The 25980-nt window shown below is 45.6% G+C and overlaps 1 protein-coding gene across 1 annotated transcript in view; it reads right to left on the minus strand.

Moving 5' to 3' along the window:
- HS3ST6 (heparan sulfate-glucosamine 3-sulfotransferase 6) overlaps positions 1-25980 on the minus strand; it is a 147203-nt gene that overhangs the window by 65568 nt on the left and 55655 nt on the right. The window lies entirely within an intron of this gene.

Here is a 25980-nt window from a genome sequence, read left to right on the forward strand (position 1 = left end):
GTTTGTTCTTTGGCCGACATCGGTAAGCTGATTCACAATCCAGGTAGACAAGGCGTATGACAGGGCTTAGGTGGGGAGAGGTAGTGGGCTGGTGGGGTTGAATTCCATCAACTTTTGACTGATTGTTTGATGCAGTGCTTAATTTGTAAAAACATAAGTACCAGGGCCCTCGACAGGGGGCAACTGCAGCTTGCGACACCTATTGCCCCTGCCAGCGCTATCAATTACAGTACCAACACAGCTACAAACCATCACACTCCTACATGTGTGACAGTTCAGACTATTCCAGGCCCCAATGCTATAAGAATGGCATGAGAGGCAGGTGTAAGTCATTTTCCGTTATATTGAAAGAATAAACAACTGTTCTTCTCCTGATCTCTAAATGAGATGCACCGCGCCACCATGTGGCAGACTGTCAAAAGTCCCGGTGCTGACAATCAAGTGCGGTTCAAATTAAGCACTGGTTTGCTGTACCCAACTCAGAACGAGGCCTTGTTCAAGTGATTTCAGGGTTGTAGCCATCATGGAGTGAGGCGGTATACAAGAGTAAGGATGAGCAAAGTTTTAGTACTTCTGGAGGAACTGGGCATGTAATATAACGTGCATTTTAAAATGTGTAATACTTGTACACTTTGCTCAATTGACACATCATTTTCTCCCACTCTCAAAAAGTGTCTGTTTTGAGAGACTATGTCTGCAAGTAAAACTACTTTGGCAGATTTTTCAGCCATTTTTAAAAACTGAACAAACTTTGTGGGCTACACAAAATGTACAACAATCACACAAGCAAATACTGATTTGCCTCAGTGGGATTTTACATGATGCCTAAGAGTTGGGTCAGTTGAGATATCCTTGCCCTGCTTCCCCATCATCTGCCAATGATTAGCCCCGCTATCAAACTGGACTTTTGGAAGTTCCACACAGACTTTCTGACTCCTTTCCTCTGTGGGATATTCTGCAGGGCTCATATCAGAAGGTCCGGTAATGCCTTTAAACTGGATAGGGCTGAACTAATTGCATTGAGTGGAGCTGGTGGGGGGACGGGATAGGGCTGGACTGGCTTTTTATTCCATCGGGCATTTCCCTTGTGGGCCATTGAAGGGCAGTTTTTATAGTCCAGGGTCACTCCTGGTGCCTATGTCATTTTCTCCAGCTCACTGAGCTCACAAACACACACTACGCCAGAACCACCAAACAACTATTCAATTACCTCCAGACCATCCAGAACACCGCAGCAAGACCCATCCTCAACCTCCCCAGGAGAACCAACATCTCTTCCCACCCCAGAGCCCTCCACTGGCTCCCCGTACAGGAAAGATGCCTTTTCAAGCTCCTTACTCACGCCTACAAGGCCCTCCAGAACTCCAGGCCCGCCTACATCAACCACCGCCTGAAGTTCCATCAACCCACCAGGGAACTCCTCTCCGCCTCCCTCACCCTGGCCCACACTCCCCGCACGCGCCAAAAGTGCTGCGGGGGTCGCTCTCTCTCTTATCTCGCACCAGGTGCACCAGTATTGGCATGGAAAGCTATTTCAGTAGCCAGAGTTAGCAATTTGTGTACTGGCTGTTTTGGTGTGTGTAGTGTTCATATTATGTACTGTCACACATTAGTATAGAATGTTATTGGTCTTCTTGGATTCTATGTTCCATGGCTGGCGGTTTGGTATCTCTGGTGGGAACCATCCGGGAGTGGTTGTGTAAGCTGTCTTCTCTACATCTAATAAACTTATCCTGGAATCCACAATCTACCTATTTGTGTTACTTCATATTGGCGACGAGCGGGAGTCAAGGAGAAGACAACATTCACTTTTGGAGACTATTTTAAGGTACTTTGTTTTAATATATTGTACATGTGCGTGAATGCACCTGCGGCTGTTCGTAAGAGATGTGCTTATGATTGCACCAGCGGCTGTTGTAACCCTCATTCAAGTGCCATCCCATGTAGCAGTACGTTAGCGGAAGGAAAGGTGTGAACGTGAATCTATTTTGGAAAGAGTGGCTGTGTTTGGAAAGTCGCGCTCTGATAGCGCCTGCGGCAGTTTTCTGTGTGGTCTACGCACCAGTGACGAACATTCAAAAAGAAAAAAGACGCGCTCTGATCGCGCCCGCTGCAGATTTTTATAACGCACACTTGTGTATTCGATACTCTCATATTCTTTGCTATAACCACTAAGACTTAAAAGAAAACAATTACCAACGTCTGAACTCGGTAATCCAACGTTCGGAGCTTTCCTTTCTTCCATCTTCACAAGAAGATCATGGGATTCGAAATACCACACTGCATGCTGGGAGCGTGATGATGTCACACGCGTCTGGTGGCCATCTTAAGTGTTTATTATTGTGAAATTTCACAGGGGGAAGGTGTGTAGTGTTCATATTATGTACTGTCACACATTAGTATAGAATGTTATTGGTCTTCTTGGATTCTATGTTCCATGGCTGGCGGTTTGGTATCTCTGGTGGGAACCGCCCGGGAGTGGTTGTGTAAGCTGTCTTCTCTACATCTAATAAACTTATCCTGGAATCCACAATCTACCTATTTGTGTTACTTCATAGTTGCCCGTCTCAAGTGCCAATGTTGAGAGGACCTTTTCACAGATTAATGTTTACATGGGAAAGAAAGAGTGAGCACGCATGACTAATGACTGACTAAAAAAGTATTGTATGGTGTACAAAAATAAGTTTGATTTGTAAAAATATATTTGGACCTCATATACCATGTACGTATTCTGTCTATACACATGCACTATCAGTGCAGAAAGCAAGCAAGAAACAAAGAAAAACGCAGGAAAAACACTGTTCCTGTTGTTTTTAATGGAGCGAACATGTGTAACCACTGATGACCACTGTTTTATTAAGATATTGAAAACACTAAAAAAAAAACACCAGAATTTACCAAAAATAGAAACTGAAAACAGGAAAACCTACTCATATACTAGGAACATTGAAAGTGGAAACTGTGGGTCATTCCAGAGATTGAGACAGGGGCAACCACCAATGCTAAACAAGTTCTGATATTAAGGAGTCTATGCTTGATCGACTAGACCTCTAGAAGAAGCCTGGAATTAAGAACATAGGAAGCTAGCTCTGCCTGCCCTTTTGCTGGCAATCATTCTGACAAAGGGCTGGGAGAGAAATAGAAGCCACTGTTCCTTCCATTTGCATGAATCTTTTTCCTTCAGATGAAACGAGAGAGTAAGGTCCCTGAACCGGTCCACGGAGACATTTTGATAGTGGCCTGTTGGCAGGCTGTACAGCGTGAAAAACAGGTATTGGTAGAGTCCATAGGTCCTGAAGGCGTGCCGTTTAGGCTCTGCTACTGGTTGTTTGAGATCTTTAGTATAAAGACTATTTGCTTCTTAAGGTGGGTTTTGTTTCTTTGTGAGACTGTGGAAGGAATAAAAGAAAGAAGAGACAACAATGTGGGAGGAAGGAAGGATGGAAAGAAGAGAGATGAATGTATGTGAAGGAAGGAAAAAGGAATGGGAAGGGAAGGAGAGTAGGTGGAAGAGGAAAGGAGAGAAGGAAGGGAGGAAAGGAGGAAGAGAGGGCAACTGCCATACGCCATATTTTTCAAATATGTCTATCTGGTTTGCAGAGCTCTCCACAGTACTGGTCCTAGTGTCTTTCTGACAAGTTGGTCTGCTATCAGCTGTTGTGACTTCTGCAGTCATCAGCTCTCAACCTCGTGGTCATTCCTCGTGTCCATTGCAGTCCCTCTGGTGGACCTGCCAAAATCCTGCAATTCTTACACTAGATATAAAAAATGCTACAACCCTCTACCTTTTTTAAACAAAATCTTAAAACCTGTCTCTTTACCAGTGGTGGCTGCCTCTGTACAGGGGTGGTGAGGCGGGGGGCGGGAGGGTGAAAGGCATGATATAAAAATACAAAGTTAATTTACCTTCTTTGCCGCTGCCACACGTCTCTCCTCAGTCCTCGCCGAGCACCAGAAGCACCCAGCCTCCCGGACTCTCCAGCCAATCAAGACGCTGCAGGAGCAGCGTCGTAATTGGTCTGATCGGCCGAAACGGCTGCTGAGGCAGTAACTGGGAGGCTGGGCATATTCTCCACTGGGCTGTGCAATACAGTCGAGTGGAGAACATGCTGAGTGCGTATGACCAAAGGACCGATCAAGCTGTCATGCGCACTTAGAGATGGAGTGCAAACCACTCCTGCTCACTCTGATGGGGAGGAGCCTAATCCCGCCCCGGCCTGCCCGACACGGCTGGAGTCAGAGTCCCGCAAAGAAAAATAAAATGATAGTAACTTCTTGTTATTATTATTTTATTTTTCTTTTGCACTGCTCAATGAGAAGTCGGTCGATGCTCCTCCGCCTTAGCAGTGGAGCCGCCACTGCTCTTTACCGTATCCTAAGTACCGCCACACCCTTCTTACAATGCCGTGACCCCTTCTTTTTTGGAAACAGAAATGCTCATAAATCGATTAATAATATTAAATAAAGCAAGAAAGGAAGTAAAAAGGGAAGAAAGACTAGGAAGAAAGGAAAGAACAAAAATAACTAAAAATAAGGAAGAAAAATAAATAAATCAAGGAGGAAAGCATTAAAAAGGAAGAAAAGAAGAGATCAATGTGGGAAACGAAATAAAAAAAGAAAGAAAGAAATAGAGAGAAATAAGTGAAAGACTATAAATACTGAAAGAGCGAAAGAGAAAAAGAAAGAAAGATAGAAAAAAGAAATAGTTAAAGAGAGAGAGAAAGAAAGAGAGAAATTATATCAAAGAGGAACACAGAGCATGGCATTAAAGGAGAATGAAGGGAACTGTACTGAAAACAAGATGGGAAGAGAGAGAGAGAGAGAGAGAACACACATCGAATCCCAAACCAAAGGGTTAGTTCATTACACAGCAGGGCCGCACAGGCGGCCTCATTTGAGCCTCGCTTGTTTATCCAACAGCAGATGTTCCCCCGCCTCAGTGCATGTCCCAAGGGCCATGAATAATTTCACTTTATTTGTATATATTTGATCCTGAGCACGGGTCGCCTGCAGTGACTTGATTAGCAAGCGCCCCAGAGCGCGGCACAGAGCCTTCGCCCCAGAGCCAGCCCACAATGCATCGCGGTACTGTACACAGGACTTATGATATACACAGGATACGGGACGTATGATATACAGGATATGGGACTTATGATGTACAGGATACTCGACGTATGATTTACAGGATATGGGACTCATGATGGACAGGATACTCGACGTATGATATACAGGATATGGGACATGTACAGGATACGGGACGTATGATTTACAGGATATGGGACTTATGATGTACTGGATACAGGACTTCACCTCGTGCGCAGAAGTATTGTCCTAGAGCTTAGCAGTGGCATCTACACTCATATTAATGTCTTTTAGGTCTGACACGGTCATAAAGTTTCACTTTGCAATACTTATGTGAATGAAATGAGTGCACGTCATTTCAAGCAGGAAGTGACATCGTCATTTAAGCAGGGGTGGAGAAACTGCATTTTCTTTCTGGCCATAATGTGCAGTTTTCAGGCAAGTTAGGAGATTTCCACGTAGCTGATTGTCTGATAATTATAAGCGCTGGCTGGGTAGTAGAAAAAAAGGCTATTCTCACAACTCAGCATGGTGAAAAATAAAGCACCACAAATTCAGAATTAGGAATAAAAGGTTAAGATTTACCAGGATTTATGAAATGGGCATAGTTATCTATTCTTGGAAAGAAAAAAATCCAGGGTTGGAATTCACTTAAAAACTTCACAAGCAAACACATGATAAGAACAAGCATGGGCAAAGCCAATATTTCCCCCGTTTGGGACGGGGTGCCATTTTTTTTTACCAATCCAAGATGGAGCAGTATGTAAAAAATGAAATTGCTGTAATGTGTGTTTTTTTTTGTTAGGCGGAAGAGCTAGCAACAATTTTCTGCAAAGATATACAAAATAAAAAAAGGTCCTGGTGGGAGCAAGACAAGGGGGAGTGGGCAAAAGGAGGAATAAACAAATAAAGCTGAGGGGAAAAGAAGCACGCAAGGGAGATAGAAACATGGAGTGTGGGAGGCAGGAGGAGAAGAGAGGAGGGAGAGAACAACACATAGCACCAGGGGTAGGTGTTTTTTTAATGGGGAGAACCACATGATGAAGAGAGCTAGAGAATACAAAGCAGCCAATCCAAAGGACGGTAAAAAGGATATGCTTCAGGGCGGGACAAACACAAGATAAACAAGATGGGACATGGAAAGTCATTAGATAAGTACCAAGCAAATAAGAGTGATAATAGGGTAAACCAATGGTAAGCAGTGGGCGGGCTTGAAGCCCATTGTACTTCTTGGTAAGCCCACAATAGGCCTTTCACAACCATACAGCGTGCGCTGTGTGGTAGGCGAGACCTAAACTCTATGCAGGAATTCAGTGAGAACCTAGGCAGGTGGCAACAGGGGGCCCTACATTGCTGGCTGGACAGTATAGGGATTATGCAAGATAAAATAAGAGGCTATTAAGAGTTATATATACTTGCAGGGCATCAAAGAGCTTGCACTAGACAAGAACTTGTCATGTCTGGAACGTCAGGAGTTTGTTATTAAAGACTTTGAACAATCCCGATCCTACTCTTTCAGGGAGCCAGGAAGAGGGATCCTCTTCACTTGAATGTCCAGGGCTGTCTCAGTATGTGGTACCCATTCTTGGAGCTGCACGCAGGACTTCAAGCGATGGAGAGGTCAGGTGACCAGGTGGCAGGGAGGCCCAGAAGAACATGTGGCTCCTTGGATGCTTGCTCCAGAAGCTTATCCAGTATTTTCCTGCCACCAATGTGATGTGGGCATCCCCATTGCATCTTCCATATCTCAATCCTGCCCTGGAGGTAGAATTGCACCTCATTGCATTATGTTGTGTGTGGTGCCACACCGATCCAGAGAAGGGCTGCACACGGTGGAAGGTGGAGACCGAAAGGAAGGAGGCGTAGCGATGAAACCCTGCTAAAGCGGCAATGCTATCATCACTTCTATTCATCATAACCCGTCATGCCCACATCTCCAGCGCTAACCCAGTGGCACCGATCGCTGCAACTCCCTGTCCTAATCCACATGAAACATAGTGGCTACACCCAAGGTTAAACAGGTGCTCAAAGGTATATCTATGTTATGAAATGTCGAGGATCAACCCGGCCACTTGTGGATAGTATAATGTGTGATAGCTGCCCTTGGAGCCAGTGTAGTCAAAGAGGTAAAAATAACAACTTCTCCCACTATGTTAATCATGATTAAGATTCCAGGGGCATTCGTGGAGCACTGTGTACTCAGCAGGATTGCGCAGTCAATCTATAGGTGAGCCAGTGGGGGCCTTGAATACAATGGACTCTCGCCATCTCAGTATCTGATATTTACCACAAACTCAACTGGTGCAGAAATAGATGGAGGGCAGGTAGCTATGGGGACCTAGGATGCCACTTGGGGAAACCTTTAAAGAGATGGGGAAATTAGCTTGGCATCCCAAGAATGATAGTCAAGCACCGGTATCCCCCTCTGTATGCCAGAGGGGGGTTATTTTAGCACTTCCGGCTCCCATCTGCCATTCCTGTGGTGGCAGGTTTCAAGCCTACTATAGGGTACCTACTCTCTTTTCTTTCATCTAACTTGCAAGATCAAGCACAGGCCACAGCACCTTTATGCAGGCTTCAAGGATGCAAACTGCTCCATGTAGGCATCAAGGCCGCAAGCAGCTCAATGCAGGCTTTAAGGACACAAGGAAGCTTCAAGGCCACATGGAAGCTTCAAGGCCACATGCAGGCTTCAAGGCCATGAGCAGGTCCATGCAGGCTTCAAGGCCACAATCAGGTCCATGCAAGCTTCAACGCCATGAGCAGGTCCAAGCACGCTTCAAGGCCACAATCAGATCCATGCAGGTTTCAAGGCCATGAGCAGGTCCATGCAGGCTTCAAGGCCACAATCAGGTCCATGCAGGCTTCAAGGTCATGAGCAGGCCCAAGCAGGCTTCAAGGCCACGAGCAGGTCCAAGCAGGCTTCAAGGCCACGATCAGAACCATGCAGGCTTCAAGGCTATGGGCAGGTCCAAGCAGGCTTCAAGGCCACGATCAGATCCATGCAGGCTTCAAGGCCATGAGCAGGTCCAAACAGGCTTCAAGGCAACGAGCAGGTCCATGCATGCTTCATGGCCATGAGCAGGTCCATGCAGGCTTCAAGGCCATGAGCAGGTCCATGCAAGCTTCAAGGCCACAATTAGGTCCATGCAGGCTTCAAGGCCATGAGCAGGTCCAAGCAGGCTTCAACGCCATGAGCAGGTCCAAGCAGGCTTCAAGGCCACGATCAGATCCATGCAGGCTTCAAGGCCATGAGCAGGTCCAAACAGGCTTCAAGGCAACGAGCAGGTCCATGCATGCTTCATGGCCATGAGCAGGTCCATGCAGGCTTCAAGGCCATGAGCAGGTCCATGCAAGCTTCAAGGCCACAATTAGGTCCATGCAGGCTTCAAGGCCATGAGCAGGTCCAAGCAGGCTTCAACGCCATGAGCAGGTCCAAGCAGGCTTCAAGGCCACGATCAGATCCATGCAGGTTTCAAGGCCATGAGCAGGTCCATGCAGGCTTCAAGGCCACAATCAGGTCCATGAAGGCTTCAAGGCCATGAGCAGGTCCAAGCAGGCTACAAGGCAACGAGCAGGTCCATGCATGCTTCAAGGCCATGAGCAGGTCCATGCAGGCTTCAAGGCCATGAGCAGGTCCATGCAGGCTTCAACGCCATGAGCAGGTCCAAGCAGGCTTCAAGGCCACAATCAGGTCCATGCAGGCTTCAAGGCAACAAGCAGGTCCATTCAGGCTTCAAGGCCATGAGCAGGTCCATGCATGCTTCAAGGCCATGAGCAGGTCCATGCAGGCTTCAAGGCCATGAGCAGGTCCATGCAGGCTTCAACGCCATGAGCAGGTCCAAGCAGGCTTCAAGGCCACGATCAGATCCATGCAGGTTTCAAGGCCATGAGCAGGTCCATGCAGGTTTCAAGGCCACAATCAGGTCCATGCAGGCTTCAAGGCCATGAGCAGGTCCAAGCAGGCTTCAAGGCAACGAGCAGGTCCATGCATGCTTCAAGGCCATGAGCAGGTCCATGCAGGCTTCAAGGCCATAAGCAGGTCCATGCCGGCTTCAAGGCCATGAGCAGGTCCATGCAGGCTTCAACGCCATGAGCAGGTCCAAGCAGGCTTCAAGGCCACGATCAGATCCATGCAGGTTTCAAGGCCATGAGCAGGTCCATGCAGGCTTCAAGGCCACAATCAGGTCCATGCAGGCTTCAAGGCCATGAGCAGGTCCAAGCAGGCTTCAAGGCAACAAGCAGGTCCATGCATGCTTCAAGGCCATGAGCAGGTCCATGCAGGTTTCAAGGCCATGAGCAGGTCCATGCAGGGTTCAACGCCATGAGCAGGTCCAAGCAGGCTTCAAGGCCACAATCAGGTCCATGCAGGCTTCAAGGCAAAGAGCAGGTCCATTCAGGCTTCAAGGCCATGAGCAGGTCCATGCATGCTTCAAGACCATGAGCAGGTCCATGCAGTCTTCAAGGCCATGAGCAGGTCCATGCAGGCTTCAACGCCATGAGCAGGTCCACGCAGGCTTCAAGGCCACGATCAGATCCATGCAGGTTTCAAGGCCATGAGCAGGTCCATGCAGTTTCAAGGCCACAATCAGGCCCATGCAGGCTTCAAGGCCACGAGCAGGTCCAAGCAGGCTTCAAGGCAACGAGCAGGTCCATGCATGCTTCAAGGCCATGAGCAGGTCCATGCAGGCTTCAAGGCCATGATCAGGTCCATGCAGGCTTCAAGGCCACAATCAGGTCCATGCAGGCTTCAAGGTCATGAACAGGCCCAAGCAGGCTTCAAGGCAACGAGCAGGTCCATGCATGCTTCAAGGCCACGAGCAATTTCTTACAGGCTTCAAGACCACAAGCAGCTGCATGCTAGCTTCAAGGCAATGAGCAGGCCTATTCAGGCTGCCAGGTTGTGAGCAGGTGTAGACAAGGAGCAGCTTCACCACATGTATCTCTGTGCAGGATTCAAGGACAAGGGCAGCTCCATGCATGCCTCGAGGCCATGGGCAGGACTATGAAGGTTTCCAGTCTATGAGTAGGTGCTTCCAGGTGACGAGCAACTTCTTGCAGGTTTGCAGGCTGCAAGCAGAGGCCTGCAGGCTTCCCGGGCGACGAGCAGCTTCTTGCAGGCTTCCAGGCTGCGATCAGGTGCTTACAGGCGACGACCAACGTCTTGCAGGCTTCCAAACTGCGAGAAGGTGATTGCATGCTCTCAGGCAACGAGCAGCTTATTGCAGGCTTCCAGGCTGCGAGAAGGTGCTTGCATGCTTTCAGGCGACGAGCAGCTTCTTGCAGGCTTCGAGGCTGCAAGAAGGTGCTTGCATGCTTTCAGGCGACGAGCAGTTTCTTGCAGGCTTCCAGGCTGCGCGCAGGTGCTTGCAGGCTTCCTGGCGACGAGTAGCTTCTTGCAGGCTTCCAGGCGACGAGCAGCTTCTTGCAGGCTTCCAGGCTGCGAGCAGGTGCTTGCAGGCTTCCAGTGTGCGAGCAGATGCTTGCAGGCTTCCAGGCAACGAGCAGCTTCTTGTAGGCTTCCAGGCGACGAGCAGCTTCTTGCAGGCTTCCAGGCTGCGAGCAGCTTCTTGCAGGCTTCCAAACTGCGAGAAGGTGATTGCATGCTTTCAGGCGACGAGCAGCTTCTTGCAGGCTTCCAGGCTGCGAGCAGGTGCTTGCAGGCTTCCAGTGTGCGAGCAGATGCTTGCAGGCTTCCAGGCAACGAGCAGCTTCTTGTAGGCTTCCAGGCGACGAGCAGCTTCTTGCAGGCTTCCAGGCTGCGAGCAGCTTCTTGCAGGCTTCCAAACTGCGAGAAGGTGATTGCATGCTTTCAGGCGACGAGCAGCTTCTTGCAGGCTTCCAGGCTGCGAGCAGGTGCTTGCAGGCTTCCAGTGTGCGAGCAGATGCTTGCAGGCTTCCAGGCAACGAGCAGCTTCTTGTAGGCTTCCAGGCTGCAAGCAGGTGCTTGCTGGCTTCCAATCGACGAGCTGCTTCATGCAGACTTCAAGACAATGAGCAGCGAGAGACGAAGGCCAGAAATGGGAAGTATGAGTAAACGGCGCAAGCCGACACCGCTCCAGCAGTCACCTGAGCTAGTTTGTTCATTCTCTCACTCACTCTAAATGTAATAGCCTCAGCTCAAGATATGGCAATAATGACGGCCAGTTTTTGTTTATGACCAAGTATTTCCTGACGTTTACCTCAATGCCCTTGAAATCATGATCTTGGTATCTATGCACACACTGTGGGATCTCTGTTTCTGATTCTATTCCTCAGCTGTTTCGGAACCACAGCATCCCAACAGTTATTGTACCATTTGAAGTCCATTAATGAAGCCTTTGCTTTCATATGGTCCTGGAGTGATGGGCTGTGAAATGAACGGCAGACATACATTTCCCATCGGAGAGTGTGCAATTAAATGCCTGTGCTGGGCAATGTTCCATGAAATGCTAATTAGGACCGGTCCCATGTTGTAACCTAAAATTTACTAGGGCAGTGAGTGTAAGCTCATTGTTGTGTCTTGTACGCTTTCCTTGCAACAATCTTTTACCCTGAAGAACAGCTTTGCTGAATGAAGCAAACAAACCTTGGACGAGCGATTGAATGCACGTGGCCATGCAGCCAGGGACGTCAAGTGATAACGCTGCACAAAGGCCCTGAATGAACGCACAGTAAAGCCTATGCTACAAGAGGTACCTTCATCCTTGGTGCAGAGGTACTAAGTGACCTGATTGGGTGTATACCCGGAGTATCGAGTGTCCATAATATCATGAACAAAATATTTAGGACCGAAATAATTGACAGATAAGTATGGAGATTCTTTATATCTATCTCAACATATATGTTCCTTGACAAAACATATATCTTCACGGTATGTAGATCTGGAGTTAAGAATAGTAAATCTTTACTTGTCCGTATGGAATGACCTCCTCAATGTTTTGGTTTTCGATATTTTGGTCACGATATTGAGGACACTTGATGTTCCGTCCTCGATATTCCCTACTACAACCAATTGCTTTGTGATCAGTCTTTTATGTTTGTCATGTGTAAGAAGACGATAATACTTTTCACACAAATTAAAGCATTTTATGTCCTGCCTATGAACAACAATTTTGTCTATCAGATTTTCGAGGTTATTACACATTTATAGATACTTCACATGAGGTCAAAAGAGAAAAATATAAATACTAAGTGCCAGTTTAATATCTATTGTATTATGCAATCTTGTGTGTGCAGGAGTTTCTTTAATGCTCCAATTTGCCTCATATTTCCAGTGTTTATTTCTTGATATTGTTTCATAAATACCCTTTTTTGATTCTCATTTACAATATTTTAAATATGTGCATTTATTATGGACATGTTGACAGCTGACTTAAATAGGCATTTACTTTCTGAACAAAACTCCCCAGCTTTCAAAAGCACATATGTATTGTAAGGTTTCTTCATGAACTAAATGTAATAATTAAATTGGAATGTGTAGGATGTTGGTCTTTTATACAATTTACATCCACAATAAAAAGCTAACTGATTTTTTGAGCTTGCATAAGGTGATTATACCAGTCCAGTTACCTATGCCATCCCCTGTCATCACATCTAGATTGGAAACAGCAATTGTAGATGACACAATGCCAATGACCCTATAATGGCTTCATCAGACCTAACCTAATGTTATGCATTTGCTGACTTAATTACTATGCTTTTAGAAATAGGACATTTTAATTTTGGAAAGTGGTTAACATGTATGCGCTGATACAGAATCCAGCAGACATCTGGCCGTAGTTAGTGGTTGACGGTGGTGTGCACCGCCACACATTTTTCGGGATCGGGACTTATTTTTCATTATCAGACCCAGAGTAAGAGAAAAGGGCAGAAGAGGAAGAAGGAATGAGGAAGAGAAAGTTAGGAAATCAGTGACCAATGGGGAAAGTCGGGATAAAAAAGAACATAAAAGTGTGAGATTAAGAGAGACAGTAAGTATAGGGTGGAGGAAGAAAGAGGCAATGGGTGGAATCAGGGCTACGCAGCATTGCTATTCGGCATACCGGGCATTTTACTGGTAGAATTGTAATTACACCGCAGTAACTGGAGTAGTTTCAGTGATTATGATTTAGTCTTGTGATGCCTAATTACCGGAATTACGCCAGTTAAGAGTAATTTGGGGCAAAAATCCTACCACAGGAGGACAAGAACAATGAGAGCAAGTGGCTGCTGTCTATTGCTGTTCATGTGCCGTAGTATTTAGTGCTATTTAATTAGTGCAAAATGCATCCTTGGGTCCATTTTGGATACAGGGGTGCATTTTGTACTAAGAAAAAAATGATAAATGCTGACTTTTGATTCTCACATAATTATGCATAATTACGAGTAATTTTGAGGTAATTACAAGTCTTTATGCTAGAGAGAATTATGCTAGTTATGCCCACCCCTACATTTTACATCATCGGCAGTGGGCTCCTAAGAAACACCTTGGGCTCAAGCACTTTTCTTTTAAAAAGAAAAGAATAACCACAGGATATTGTAATTAATACCTCAACTCTCACTTCACTCAGACGTAAAAAGGGGGCTGGGATCACAAGCAGATCAACAACAAGGTGTCTTGGAGCCTTTGCTCACCCCTTGGATCCGGTGTATGTCCGGGAAACATTTGTGAGTGGACAGAAATTCTTTGTGGCCTTCTATCCTTCCCGGTGACATCAGTTCGCACCTTGTGCCCACATTATTAACCCACAGAATATTGAATATGGTAGAAGAGTCAGTGTCTCTAGGCCAGCAGCAGAGCATACTGGCCTACTCCGCAGGCCTCCCACCTTAATACCACTTAATACCACTTTCTTATGAATGGAAAGTGTTATAGTTTATACTACTGCACATGAAACACATATCATGTTATTTTCAGGCTGTGAAATGGTTAGGATCAAACATTCAGAACAGTCCCCTTGCCACACTGTGCCTATAATTTCACTCTTTCGATGAATATTAATATGTGAAATTTTGTACTGTTCCAGCGGAGAACCTTTGTGATGTTTAAACACCCATTTCACTCATGGAAACGCCATTCCAGAAGTTTGGAGCGTGGTTAGTGGGTAGTCTTTGTAAAGCAAAACATCCATTAATCTAGTGCTTAATTTATAAAAGAAAAAATAAATAGGCACCGTGGCCCAATGTTTTTTTAGGAGCCATCTGTCGGCATTGCTGATTGCAGAATATCAAAGCTGCCTAGTCTTCATTCCTCCTCATGCCTCTTCCTGGCATCATCATACCATTCCAGTCTCTTTATGTGGCTCTTGCAAGTGCCTTTTCATCCCTGCTTTCTTTGTTTGTTGTTTTTTATTTTTGTAAACGTCTTTTATTCTACCATTTCTTCCATTCTGTCTCTTGTTTTGGGTCAAAGTCTGATGAATATCAATAAGTCCTGGTCCCAAAAATAAGTACCGGTACCCACCACCTGCTACCCTGGCACTCATTAAGTACAACACAAAAGTGTTGGCTTCTTGGTGTATATGTCCATTTAGATTATACTAGTTTGCTCAGCACTTTATTCCCTGTTGGTTTCCATATGTGTTTACATTTTTGTGATTCAGCAACTCTTCCATGACGGCTGTTCCTCATAGTTTTCGAGTCATTTGGGAGCTAGGGCTTCCTCGTATTTGGTGTTTACATACTGCAATGAGGTACATATTCACCTGCGGCAAGAAATTTCATTATCTTCAATTTCGTAAGGATCGAAGACATGGTTATTTTGCTATGCGCTGTAGGTCACCTCTTTCTTGAGCTCTTAGCGTTAGGGCATCAATTTTGGGAAGCTGTCATGCTTTATAAAAGCTATTCATCATCATCATCGTCATCATACATGTCCAAGTATCTCTTTCCATGCGTAACAGTCCCAGTGCCTGTGTCTCGCCATCCTTGTATCCTGGTTTCTCTTTCACTTTGCTTCCTTCTTCCGGAGTATGACCCTCTCTCTCTGTCTACATGTATCCCTGTAACACTGTTAGTGTCTCGCATCCCTATGGCCATATTTCCTTTTTCAGGATACATGTGTCCATATCCCAGTGCTCCTGCTTCTCTTCCAGTGTTTGCATCTCTCTGTTAGAGTCACCATGTTTCCCTGATCTATTGTTTGTGTCTCCCAATCACAGTGTATGTGTCTCCCTATCCAAGTGACTGTTCTACCCTGAGACATTGTCAGTGTGTCTTTGTCTTAATGGTCAGGAATCTCTTTCCTTGTTTCCTGGCCTCAATGTCCCCGTGAATCCCTAGTGCACAACATCCTTGGGAGATGGCCCATGGTTATCTGGAAATCCAATTACATTGGAATAGAGTTACTTAGAAATCTAGTAGGCATCACAAGAGGACAACCGGAAACAAAGTCATGTTCTAATAGGACTACTGGGAAATGTACTGGTAATACACAACATACAACACAAGTGATGTCACAGCCGAGGAACATGGAAACCGAATAGACCTACACACAGGCTACAGAGACATCTCAAAGCACACTTCTACCATCATGCAGAAGAAGATTGGCATCACATCACTAAAGAGAAACTTGGTGGCATCGCAACAGTTCTACCTAGCCAACCACAATCATAAGAGAGCGACCCAGAACCCCAGACACATCATGATAGACCACGTGGATGTTCACTAAAATAAGAAAAGAACTACCAAAAAATCAACTACCTGGAACTTGAATAAACTCTAATAAACCACATAACTAAGATGAGCACTGACAACTGAATAATATCAAAATACAATTGTCTGGGGACGAAATAAGGGCACAGAAGAGTTATCTAGAAATCACAGCGTTATAGAGCCTAATGGCTTCATAGTGGAGTTATCAGGAACCAGCTGCAACCGCAGTGAAACTTAAGGCATCATATTTGAGTTTTCTGGTGACTGAACACCATCACGATAACGATAATTCTGAAAATAAATGACATCACAATGAAGATATATCAAAATACAATGTCAGCAAAATAGAGCAGGTGACATTGGGATAGAGGTAACTGTGAATCCGGTGACATCACTACAAAGCTATGTAGAAATACAATGACATCACAGAAGTGATGACATCAGAATGCGCCCACTGACATCACAGTAGAGCTATCCTAGAATCTTTAGGCTATCAAAACTAAATTTTCTAGTAAACGAGTGCCACAGCGATGTTTATGATCCTCCCTCACCTCAGCAGGGCCGTCTTTACGGCAGGGCGACTGGTTCTGCCGCACTGGGCGCTGATCTAGAGGCGGGCACTGAACTCAGGGGAGGGGGCACTGTGTTTGGCAATAACTTACGATTTTCAAAGCACCTGCTGCTGAGTTCCTTGTGGGTCCAGCTTTTAGGCAGCAATAAAAATGTAAAGATAACATTTGTAAAAAATGTCCCTGCTAGAGAGAGAGATCGCAGTTTTGTCTAGTCGCAGTTTTGATTCGTCATAAAGTTGCGCAGAGGGTTACTGTGCCTCCTGCAAAGATGTGGATAGCTGAGTGGATTAGTGAAGCCGGCCTTTACCAGCGCTTTAAAACAAAAATCAAATGTTTGTGAGAGAGGGGCTATGGAGAGAACAGGGGGACTTTTACCAGGTGGTAGTGAGGGAATCCGAAGAGGTCATAGGGGGAGGGGTACCAAAAAGATTGTCGCAGCAGGCGCCACCATCGCTAAAGCCGGCTCTGCACCCCACTCTGCAGGAACCATATTTGCCTGATGTGGACCCATATTTGAATCTCTTGGAACCTTTGGGGAATTCATTAACTAAGTTTATAGGAACTATCTTGATAAAGCCAAGGATTCATGTGAGCTAATGAGACAGGTCCTTAAACTCTATAGCCCCAGATCTCTGACCCATGTTTTTCCGGTGGTGCCATGGCTTAGGGAGTTCTAACAGGATGCAGCGGGAAACCTGGCTCAAAGCCCACCTGGCCTGGCCACCAGACCCTGAATTTGGCGGAGTCTCAGGCAATGTTTACAAACGCGACCTGACGGGTGCATCTACAAATGAGGTCTGGGAAGTGGGCCAGCCCTCGTTTCCATTGCTAGTCAAGAGCAAGTTTAAACACACATGGCATCAGGATACAATCCCACCATTATTATCCATCCTCTGCTCTCTTCGCCCATTGACCAAACCCTTAATTATATAGAAAACTCACATTTTCCCGTTTAATGATCTTAAACCTCAAACCCAATAGGAGGGGAATCAGAGCGCGGAATATCTTGGATTGTGGCCCATCCATTTTACGACTCCGCAGATCATACGTTCTTACCCTTTGCTATATATATGTATTAAAAAGTTTCTCAAAGTACCAACTAGAGGATAGGCACCTTGGTGCGGGGCACTTATTTTTGGGACAAGGGCATATTAATAATACGCACATATGATAAGCAAACAAATGAAAGCATGCACACAATGTATGATAATAGCAAGCAGAAAATGGTATAGATTATTTCAAAAGTAAAGGCAAATCCAGCCAGAAAAAATATTGCCAGACCAAGCTGGCCAACCTGGTTTTCAGTTCCTTCGGAAAAGTCAGCAGTGTTGATTTCATCAGGTCTAAATGTTGTCAGTGAAAGAAAATGGTTGAAATTATTTTAATAAAAAAATGTATAATCAAACTTTTTTTTTCAGGTAACGTACATGTGGCCAATTAACTAAACGTCCCAAACAGTGTTGTGTCTACACTTCAAGCCCGAGCCCACATGCCGCCACCAGCTACGCCATAAACCTTTTTCTCTCCATGCCCTCTACCACTGTGCAGAGAATATTGTGACTTCCATTAAGGACCATGTGCAAAAAAAAAAAACGGGATGTGATGTAAAACAAACAACCTCAGAAATGGCTTTGTTGATTATTCATCTAGTTCTTAAGCCAACTTTGACAAATTAAACAAGCAATGGCAAAGCCAATAGGTCTCACCTATGCAAGAGCTATTGATTTTGCTAATATGTTTTAGACAGGTTGTAGACCCGCATGGCTGCTGTTTAGTATGGATAAAAGTTAGGGGGTTAAAGGAGCGTTGAGAGTCGTAAAGTGGAGTAGAGTGGAGTGTTATGGAGTGGTGTAGAGTAGAGTTGAGTGGTGTGGAGTGGAGTAGCATAGAGTTTCATGGAGTGGTGTAGAGCAGAGTGATGTGGTGTAGAGAATGTTGCATAGAGTTGAGTAGAGTACTGTAGAGGAGATTGATGTAGAGCGGATTAGCTTGTCGTACAGTGGAGTAGTGTAGGAGAGTGAAATGGCATAGAGTGGAGTAGAGTGTTGTAGAGTAAAGTGTTATAGAGTGGAGTGAAGTTGAGTGGAGCAGTGGAGTAGAATGGAGTAGTTTGTCACAGAATACAATGGAGTAAAGTGGCATGGAGAGGCGTAGAGAGAGTTGCATAGAGCATTGTACAGTGTAGTAGTAAAGTAGAGTGGCATAGAGTGGAGTAGAGTGTTGTACAGTGGAGTGGCATAAAGTGGAGTTGAGTGGAGTAGAGTTTAATGAGGTAGAGCGTCAGAGTGGAGTGTCGTGGAATATTGTAGAGTGGAGTGTAATAGAGTGGAGTGGTGGAGCGTAGAGTGCAGAAGTGTAGAGTGCGTAAAGTGGAGTGGTGCAGGGCTGAGTACAGAGGTGTACAGTAGAGTGGGGTGGAGTGCAGTGGTGCAGAATAGATTAGAGTGGAGTAGAGGAGAGGGGAGGGGAGTGGTGCAGAGTAGAGTGGCATAGAGTGTGGCGGCGTATAGTACAGTAGAGTCGCGTAGAGTTGAGTGGTGCAGAGTAGAGTGCAGTGGCGTAGAGTGCATTGGCATCGAGTGTACTGGCATATAGTAGAGTGGTGCAGAGTACAATGATGCAGTGTACAGCAGTGCAGAGGTACATATTAGTGTGGGGTGGAGTACACTGGCATAGAGTAGAGAAGTGCAGCATAGAGTGAAGTGGAGTAGAGTGCAGTGGTGAACAGTTGATTAGAGTGGTGGAGTGGATTGGCATATAGTGGATTGGCGTAGAGTGCAGGGTAGATTGCAGTGGTGTAGACTGGAATGGCATAGAGTGGAATACAGTGGTGTCGAGTGCAGTGGCGTAGTGTAGAATTTTTCAGGGTAGAGTGAAGTGGCGTAGAGTGCAGTGGCATAGAGTAGAGTGTTGTAGAGGGCAGTGCACAGAGTAGACTAGAGTGAAGTCGATTGGCATAGAGTGCAGTGTCAAAGAAGCAGTGGTTCATAGTAGAGGAGTGTGGGTTAGAGTGCATTGGAATAGAGTAGAGTGGTGTAGAGTAGAGATGCGTTGAGTGAAGTGGCATATAGTGGAGTAGTGCAGAGTAGAGTGCAGTGACACAGTGTAGAGTGGAACAGTGTGGAGTGCCGTGGTGTGGAGTGGTGCAGTGTAGAGTGTAGTGGGGTAAAGTGGAGTACGCATGGTGTAGCAGAGATCTGCCATTACAGAAAACACATCTTCCATTGAAATGACCATTATATTTGCACAGGCATACAGCTGTACTGATGAAAGTATACAGCGTGCAAACCATAACGTGTGGAAATTCCCTCGCCTACTGTATTGATTTGTTTTGATCGTATTAAAATATTTGTTTCCACCACACTTCAGAATTATCAAAAAAATGTGCTTCATTTCTACTTTCCATATTTCGAAATATCTGCACAGTTCATTTACAGACATTTAAATGTTGTTCTGTGTTAGAAAAAAATAACATCGTACAGCACACCTGAGCAGTCAGCACGATTGTCACATAAATCCTCTCACTTTGAAGTCAGAGAAAAGTTCCTGGAAGACAGAGCCTGGCATTTGACCTCTGTCTTTGAATGCACAGCAAACGTGACAAGAGAAGAACAATGTAGGAAGGTGGATATCTGACTATGGTTACCCCCAACTTTTTGCCTAGTGTCTAGCTGGTTTTTCGACTTAGTTGGCCTGAGATCCTGCCATTCAGGGTCTCAGGCTGTCTGCTCTCTCTTTAAAATGGACTCCATGTACCCTAGGTACATAACCAATTGGTAAGGATCACCTTATTGGACCCTGTACAGTGTACCCTAGGTACCCAGGGCATAGGTGTACCCTAGGCCTACCAGGGGCTGCAGCATGTATTATGCCACCCCTGGCCTGGCCTTCCATTTTGACACAACTGGCTGATCACTCAGCTGGGGCAAGGTCGTGTAATCACCCCTTGCTTAGGTGTAGTATTCCTATACCTAACTTACATATAGACACATGTGTACCTATCAGTCACTCCTATGGCAGGCCTTGACAATCCTGGAGGCAGAGTGCTTGGTAACCTGTGAGATGGTGCTCTAGCATGAGCTGAGCCTGTCTGCAGCTTTCGGAACCTTGTCCTTATAGCTGTTCTATGATATAGCCTACCATATACTCTTAAAGTGCCTTATAATCTTAGACGGTTATGGTAACTATGGTTTGGCTTTATCAAAACATGTCGTGTAAGGTGTCTAACACTAGGGAATAATACCCCCATGCCATTTCTGGACATGAGAATATTATCCCCCCCTTCTAGAGGGAAAGACATGTTAAAATCATACTTCAACTGTTAGCCTCTGACCAAAGCCTCAGCATCACAAAATGGATGCTGCTGCCACGACACAAGTCTGACCTCCTGCAGCTGGGAGTGATCCCAGCCAGGGAGGCCTGGACAATAGGTTTCCTGCTTGGGGAGGTGCTAGCACCTCCCCAGACAGCCTTTAGTGTATTGGGGCAGGGTGGGCTGAAAGGAATGAGACATGCCTGGGGCACACAAGGTGTTCCTTGCATAGTCCAGTTCAAACCGGCGCTGGGGCACTCCAGCCCCAGCTCTGGCGCGAAACTGGACAAAGGGAAGTGGGTGTAACCACCCCCTCCCAGGTCCCACCCATAAGGCGTGACCTAGCAGGTATCCCAGCCCCCCAGATTAGTATAAGAGTGGGAGTTGGGCCTCAAGACTTTAGATTATCCTGAACCTGCAAAACTGAACAGAAACTCTGGACCTTCGACATTCGACGAAAGAAGAAGACTGAAGAATCTCCCTTGTAGCCAAGGAGTGGCTACCCTGTGCAAACAGGCACCATCAAGAGACTACCCTTTGCTTTGCGACCGTTCTACGAGGAACCGACTGCAGAGCCCGACCAGAGCCTTGACTTCCAGACTTCTCCGACCCTCATCCACATCTGTAGCAGAGCTGAGATCCGTGGAGGCGACGAGCGACGTGGGACCGGCTACCTGGGAAAAGTGGCTAGTAACTTACAGCGCAGCTTCTGAGGTACCCTCGAAGTTGTGCACCGGGGATTGAGAAGCCCCAACCCCAAGCACCATCTGCACCGAAGATCAGCCCCCCACACTCCACGAGTCCTGCGTGGGGCCCTTCAGCATTTTCCTGCTTGCCGCGTCTGTCCAGTTGCTTGCCCGCTGGCTAGTGGCCTCTGTGACGACGCACCCTGAAATCTTCTGTGCTGGTTTGGCTCCTCCAGACTGGCTCCCGCTTCTCTGCAAAGAAGAAGCACCCCAGACCTTCCTGGTCTGCACCAGAAGCAAGTCCTTTGTTCTTCGTGGGTTCCGCTTGCCAAGGCTTGGTGAGTCCTAGTCCAACTTCGACGCCGCCGACAGCAAGAGCCTTCGTGGGACAGCTCGCCTCCTGGTCCTGGTCGTCCTCGACGCTTCCTGGTCCTCCTGGCTGCAGCGACAAGCTTCACCTTCACCTGCAACACTTCACGACATCGCCTGGTTCCTTCCTGGTTCCACGTGGTCACTGGCTAGTGACCTTGACTCTGTCCCTTCTGCTTGCAGGTTTCTTCTCTTCTTGATCCCAGCCTTGGGATCCACCGGACACTCTTCACTGACTGCCTGTCAGCATCTTTCTTCAGGCATCCATAGGAGTCGACGACGAAAACGACGCATCTTCACCCCTATGCACCCGCAGCCTGTGGGCTAGGTAACTTGGGTACTCCGGTGCTCATCAGGATAGTGACTATCCTAGTGTCTAGTTTTCAAGTCTCAACTTCCTAGCTACTCCGGAAGTGTCCTAAATCTACCGTTCTCTAAACTGTACTATTGCTATTGACTTTTACGCATTACGCGTGAGTGTTTCCACTCTGCACACGAATCCCGTGGGCCTCCCACTTCCTAACTAACGCTAGTGTAGTGTAGCCCCAGCGATTCCCTAGGCCTAGGCCTATTCTATTTCCGTGACAGTGGTTCTTATACCACTTACTTAGTATATGGTTTGCGTGGCCCCTAGGGCCTAACTGTATTACTTACCTGTGTGACTTAATGTATGCTTAAATAAGACTGTGTTGTACTTACCTCTAATCTCATAAAGAGTGCTGAGGGTTTGCTTAGAATAAATACACTTTATTTTATATATATATCTGTTGTGGTGTCCTTTCATTTGGTATTCAAGGGATTATATATGGTATCACAGCTGGCTTCACATGCCATTCAGAGTTTAGCCTAAGACTGCTCTTGTCCATGCTACCACTAGGATAGCTGGTCTATAAGGTTGACTTTACAACCAATCACCATAAGGGTATTTGGACTGATATAAGGTGTACACTATAACTAGTGACATCATACATCAGGCCAACTTCTCACAAACAAGATTTAAAGGCCTGTTTACAGAAATGTAGGACTAGTGGAAGAATACAGTAAATAGGGTTTGGGCAAGCGAAGGGACGAACTCAAGCTGGGCGGACTAAAATAAATAAAGACAACAAACAGAAAGCAAGCACATATGAGTAGCAAACCACAAAGCCAATGGTAAGCAATGGGTGGAACTTACTCCCCGAGAAGCTTTCCAGATGTCCCCCAATATGTCATTAGCAAACCAGACCTAAAAAGTACAGCATGATGATTTTATGTACGTATGTATGTATGTATATATATATATCAGTTGTTTACTGTCGAAACGCGTAATGCTGCTACTAAGCCAAAATTGCTGACAACTCGAGCAATAAACTGCACTGAAACTCTCAACACGCTGTGGTCTGTACCTGTTTTTTCCGGATATCCGAGAACAGATGGGACGGTGATACTTTATATATATATATATATATATATATATATATATATATATATATATATATATATATATATATATATATATATATATATGTATATTGAGAGAGAGAGAAACAGAGAGGCAGAGCGATGTCTGTCTTAGTAAAGGCATGGTCAAGCAAAGGGATCAGTTCTGGCGCATCACCATTAGGGTGCCAGGCAGGTCTTTATGTCAGCTGGTGGAAATGGGTTGTATTTAAGTGAGAAGTAGTAATTCAGGCCATAGTGTGCAAAGGATTCATTGCACGCTAATAAAAGCAAGTAAAATGGGACTCCTGTTCCCTGGTTGATTGCGAAAAGACAATAATTAGGGTGCAGCGTTCCTCTGCCGGCGCTGGCCCTGCTGCCACTGCACCTGCAGCACTGGGGACTAAGGCCTGGGACTTCTGGATATCTAAGGAGCCAGTTCAAGCACTAGGGGGGCATTTATACTGGTGAAGCCACGCCCACCTATGTAAGCAGGAAGTTATTCTTGCAGTTTCTGCTTCCAGGTGCTACACACACTAAAGGAAGGTCTGGATGCCACTGCATAGTAAACTAATGAGGTACTTTGTTACTCAGCCACAGACAGAAGGGATACCTACTGCTGACTTATGTATGTTGCTTAGCATCTGCTCAGGGTTGGATTTGCTACTAGGTAATAACTTAGGTAGATGGGTGGGGGTTTGCCAGATTAGATGTGGTCTCAACATTCCCCCATTGGTACAAAACGCTGTGATAGGGCAGCATGGGAGCTGGATTTTGTCGCTCCTAGATAGTGTACAGAGTACCAGAATCCCAATTTGTGAAGGGATAATTTCCCTACATTGAAGTGGGCCAAACTAAACAGGATTGTGCAAGCCAGATTTGTTTTGTTGTTTAATAAATAAATGCAGATGGACAGCAACAAAAAATACTGACAGAACCCCTGCTGAATACCAAACTATGGGTCTTATTACGAGATCCAGACAATTGTGCCCATTAACTTTGTGCCACCCCCGGAGTTACCACTAAAGGCCAGGGCCTACTGGTAACTCCAGGAGTACAAAGGTAATGGGATTTATATGTGGAATCCCGAGATTTCCGTGAGAAGTAAGTAGGGCCACTGGAATTATGCAGCAAGGGAGGACCAATTTATGAAGCAGAGCTTACTAAATTATGTGGGAAGAAAATGCAAATCATGCAGCATAATGCAGCACATTTCGCGATAGTATAAGTTCATTATTTTGCCATTTTTAGGTCTCGCCTAGGCAGCGCTTGTGCTGTCTCTTCGAGACATGCTGGATTCAGGATAGTGCATGAAGCTCTGCCCATCTTTTTAATTGGCTCCTGTCCCTGCCTTTTGTAAATGGTGGCTTTTCATTGGTCAATAGGCTTTGTAGTCCCCCTTAGTACCACCTTTTCTTTTCTTGTAACCTTTCATGAGGACACCTCCTGGTACATGTGTTGTTACTCGGAAGTCTTTAATTACAGCCTCCAAACACTATTTTCTTAAAAAGCTTTGTCCTGCCTGCTATTGCAGGCAAGACACGCTCTCCCTCAGTGCTTATTATTTTTTTCATTTATTCGGTGCGGCACGCCTTGGCAAGAATAATGGCAGCCACGCTTTTCTTTTATTAACTGGTCGCCGGTTGGGGGCGGCAAAAGAATTGACACACTGGAGCCATAAGTGCTAAAGCCAGCCCTGTGTGCAGCCCTCTTGTGTCTGTAATGTATCCTAAGTATGGGGCCACTTTACACTGGTACTAGCCTTTTCCTCTCTTTACAAGCTCAAGTGGTCCAGATGTGGGCCATAGAGTCTTAATCCATCCCCCAAATGTAGATGTGCAAAAAAACTCCCACCTCAACTGCACTTGAAAAAGTATGTGTATAAGTAAATACTGCACCTATACATTTCTGTCCCTGTTTGGCGTTGCCTTTTGCAGATGCAGTTTGGCATTAAAATACAGGTGCATTGTTAGGCAAGGGGTGCGCAAAGTTGTTAAGGTTTTATCACACGCTTCATAAAGTTCTATAGACTGTTTTCATAACTCTACAAAAGTTGCACAGTTTTTCACCTTGCCACATATTAGTAAAAAGCAGAACTTTTTTGACAAGTTATGTTGTCCTTATACTTTAAACACTAGACAAAAGGTTCTGCATAAGAACTACTTTGCATTACCACCGCTATTTTCCTGGGCAAAAAGCCACAATGCCACTGTCCGAAGAAAACTCAGCAAAGTGAAACTTGCGGAGAAAAAATCTGCAAAATGTTATCATCGTGCGTAGAGATGCTTCGTAAAAGTCGAAATTCCATGTAAATATATTCTGCAAACCCTTTCAAACTCAATGAAAATGCAGGGGGTGAGTGAAGCAAGAATACCTGGTGCAGAAGGTGCTGTCTCACTGCACCACTGGACACACATGGTGCTATTAAAAGACAAATGAATAACTAATACTAATCTTGCCTTGTTAAGGTTTTATATCGTCATATAATGATTTCAAAATATTTTTATAATCTCATATCTTCAAAATAGAAGGTTCATAGCCTCTTCAAATTCGTTCATTCTTCAAATTCTTGGAAATTTTCAACATTTTCAAGCTTAGTTTGTTTTGCTTAGAGTGTAAATTATATCACTATGCAGTGAAAATTATCTTGCACAAATTTGCGAACTTTGCAAAAATTTGTTGGTGACAAAAAAAACTTTGCTCTCCCCCAATTTTTATGCCATACCACATTCTAGTAACGATGGAGTCAAGGTGAAGTGGGAAAATGCGCAGCGCCAGAGCGACACACATTTACCACCAGTTTACCACCTCACCCAGTGGCATGGCGCAGGTGCCATGTGCCCCAAGAGAAAGGAAAAAGATGCCCATTCTCCGTGGGTTTGTAGAAAAAGACAACCATGTTTGGGGGCACAAGACATCTGGCCCG

The sequence above is a fragment of the Triturus cristatus genome, chromosome 10, assembly GCF_964204655.1.
Source record: "Triturus cristatus chromosome 10, aTriCri1.1, whole genome shotgun sequence".
Classification (NCBI taxonomy): domain Eukaryota; kingdom Metazoa; phylum Chordata; class Amphibia; order Caudata; family Salamandridae; genus Triturus; species Triturus cristatus.